The sequence below is a fragment of the Rhinolophus sinicus genome, linkage group LG02 (genome assembly GCF_036562045.2).
Source record: "Rhinolophus sinicus isolate RSC01 linkage group LG02, ASM3656204v1, whole genome shotgun sequence".
Classification (NCBI taxonomy): domain Eukaryota; kingdom Metazoa; phylum Chordata; class Mammalia; order Chiroptera; family Rhinolophidae; genus Rhinolophus; species Rhinolophus sinicus.
This window is the reverse complement of record NC_133752.1, coordinates 52,219,738-52,223,412: the sequence shown is the minus strand read 5'-3', so window position 1 is coordinate 52,223,412 and position 3,675 is coordinate 52,219,738. Positions and strand designations below refer to the sequence as shown.

The window sequence follows — 3,675 nt, the reverse complement described above, 5'->3', positions numbered from 1 at the left end:
TGTCAATTCAGGAAATGTTATCTTTGTAGCAGTCCCTCAATATCTGTCTTGAGAACATTTCCTCTTTTAAGCCCCAATACTGTTGTTCACTTTCCTCATGATTTTGGTAATTCTGTGTTCCATTCTGCCTCTCAATTTGAGGAACGCCTTTGGAATTCCTTAATAAGTAATTAATACTTCAAAGTGAACTTACATCCAATAATATTAGTTTAAATGAGATTTATTATTTTGTGCATTAAAATGATATAGAAGGTGTTAATATTTAGTAATGATAGAAGTGGGGTTATATTTTGGAAACAAGGAGCCACAGAATCATCCTAGTCCTAGAGTTGGGCTTAAGTATAGACACAGCATTTTTCAACAAAGGATTCTTTCTAAATGGATGTAGTGTGTTTGTGTGTTTCAGTTGGTCAAGAGTCAAGTGTAAAATAAAATGAGTCTCTGCCATTCTATTCCTCTATAAACTATTAACTTAAATCACAAAGTCTTAGGCTTCATGAGAAACATTTCCGTAACGCAAGTTTCCCCCAAATTATGTTTCCTAGAACAATAAGAATGGCAAACTGTTATCAGATGTTTTGTGGAGAAAATAAATGAATTAAGTTTGGGAAAAGATAAGCTCAATAAAAACAAACAAACAAACAAATAAATAAATAAACTGTTACATTTCACAGGACATCATTTAAACTTTTATATATGACTATACATTGTGAAGCTTTCAAAAATATAAAATGAAGTTTTTTTCTGAATGAGATTGTATCCTGGAACTGCTTTGTTTTTGTTGTTGCTGTTTTGTTTTGTTTTAAAGAAAAATATATTCTGTTGAAAGCAGCTTAAGTGGCACTTCTTCCCAGATGTCTTTGCAAGTGGACTTACCCAGACCAGGATACCCTCTTGAATTTTCAGGATGGTGATTTAAGGGCAACTGCTATAATCTTTTTCCTCTCCCCACTACATTTCACAAAGGAATAAATTAGGAAAACAATTTTATATATCACCACAGAAAGATAGGGGACTCCAGATCTGATCTAGGATTGAAACAAAGTTTCCAATTTTTTAGAACCTCCATTTGACAATTTAGATACTTTAAAAATATATATATCTCTCAGAGATTCCTTTCTCACAAGAAACTTGGAAGGGCAGTGATAATGATTTGTGAATGGAAAGAGATCTCTAAGGAAATGAATTGAGACAATGCCTTAAAAATTAATTCTCAGGATAATTTTTATGAAACAGGAACTTCTGATAACTTTCTGGGATTCAACACAGTGGGCTTCTGACAACTGATAGAACATTAGAAACATAATTAAATGCTTAAAGTTTGAGTAGGTTGCATTGTCCAATTATTTCCCCTGGCATTTCAAACTCACACACCACTGAACAAGCACAAATCCAAATGTTCAAAACAAATATGTGAGGGTGAATGAAGCAGACGAGATGGGACGTTCTTTACTCAGAGGTAAACCGAAGAGCTGCTTGTGAAGACAGGAGAATCACATAGAATAGAAAATTAAAAGTATGCATGCCTAGAAACACACATGAAACAATGAGACTGGGGTGGCCACAGAGGTTCCTACTATTAAATGAGATCTCAAAGAAAAGTAAAAGAATAAAATGAAATACATATATATATTTTTTTTACTTTTATAAGGGTTTATTTGAGCCAAACTGATGATACATGCAGGGGAGCAAGGTCTCAAATTCTCCCGAAGTATTTCTTTTTTAAAATGAACATTATTGAAACTACAAAAACAGTGAAGCATTTTTCCTTATTTGAAAATTCTACTTACTACGCTGAAAGCTGTGTCAGGGAGGATAGTTACTAACTTACCCATTGCTGAATCCCTAGTTCCTAGCACGTTGCCCAAAATTCACCAAGTTCTCAATCTACCTTGGGGTATAAATTAACCAACCCTGAGGTGTGGTATGAAAGGAATGGCAGGAGCCACTGACTCTCTTTAAACGTGGACCCAGATGTGGATACCGGAGCAGCCGGGCGCAGTGGGGGGTTGCCATGGGCAGAGCTGCAGCAGCGCCAGTACAGGAGGCACTGGACTCCATGGTGAAGAGTCTAGAGAGACAGAACATCCGGAAGCTGCAGGGCCTCGTGTTCTGCAGCGCGGGCTGTTATAAAGACAGCCAGGCATCCATGCAGCAGGTGCACCAGTGCACTAAGCGCTGTCACACCGCTCTGGCTTAAGCACGGGCCCTGGTGACCAGCAAACTGGAGAAGTTCCGGAATCACCTGGCCCAGGACACTATGCGTTGCAACGACAAAGCTAAAGATTCAATAGGTGCCGGGAGGAAAGAGCTTCAGGTGAAGCGGCAGCTGGAGAATTGTGTGATCAAGTGTGTGGACGACCACATGAACCTCATTCCAACCACCACCAAGAAGACAGAGGAGTCTCTCGCGTCCATTTAGAAATAGAACTCTTTGCCACTGGCCATCGGGATAAGGGCAGGAATCCGTTTTTAAAAAGAAAGAGAATTTTGGTCTTTTAAGTGAAGTTTATGAATGAAGAAATTAAGGATGGCAGCAAGTTTAAGGCATATGTCACTTGCCTCTGGACACTGGTTCCTTGATGTTTTAATCCCAGAAAACGGAATGGAAAAATCTAATGCTAAAATTTGGGTCAGAGGGTTTTTGAGAGGCTAAATTTCTTGTGGAAAGTGCTTATCCCGGCAATAGGCATCTCCCTCATGCCAAGCCAGAGCCCTCCAAGGTACCAGATTCTTCTTAGTCCACAGGTAGTACCAACAGGCTGGCAGGTTCCGCTAACCTGCCAGTGACCTGATGGAGTGTAAGGAGAGGTGTTTCTGATGTTGCCAACATCATGTTTACCAAAAGCGTCACCACTCCATTTTTCCCAAACTGTAAAACAAAGTCCATGAGGTCACTAATTTAGAAGGGGAAAAAGTTTTTCTGGGTCTCTTGTTTTGCTTGGTTTTGTTTTATATACAAGGGCATGAAGTTGATTTAAGAAGTGGAGTTGGGAGAGGTAGTTTGGATAAGAACTGTAAAACCTTCCTTTGGATATCCATTTCTGGCCATCAGATGTGGATATACATTTCTTAAGATTTCTCACACATTACATCTCTCAGCCTGGAGCTCTCCAAAACTTTGAGAAGTGATGTCACAATGGGTAGGAAGCAGACCTTCCCTCTCACTGGCTGCCACGATGGGCCCTGAGGCTGTCTGCAACAGAGTGACAGGACAATCTTGCAGTGACACTCTGCCTTGAAGGAAAAGAGGATTTTGATTGTGCTATATACCAGTATCCAGGAATAAACAGTGAAAGAGGAATTGTTGGCTGCTTAATTAAGAGAGTTATGAACTACTGGATTTGGGAAAAACCTGATTTTCAGGAATGAAAGCCTAAATCCAGTGTTCCTTACTTAGCCACCTGAAATAACAGAGTCCTACTGAGACAATCCCTTGACAAGAAGGTCAGGGAGAAAAAGTAAGCTACTTGGGGTGAGCTGTGAGTCCTTTAGAGCAAAAGAGGAGTAGCTCCCCATTACCAAATACCTCTTCTGTCTGGGGCCTTTGCAACATGCAGTGTTCCTGCACATTACCATTTTGATAAGGACCTTGTTCTCTTTTTACCACCTTATTACGTGAAATAATGATAATATACCTTCTCTGTTTGCTGTTTCAGGGCTGTGATATAGCTT

At 39.6% G+C, this 3,675-nt stretch overlaps 1 pseudogene; it reads left to right on the top strand.

Moving 5' to 3' along the window:
- The first annotated feature begins 2,014 nt into the window (after positions 1-2,014).
- On the top strand, positions 2,015-2,422 carry LOC109439540 (protein FAM136A; annotated as a pseudogene).
- The last annotated feature ends 1,253 nt before the right edge of the window (positions 2,423-3,675 follow it).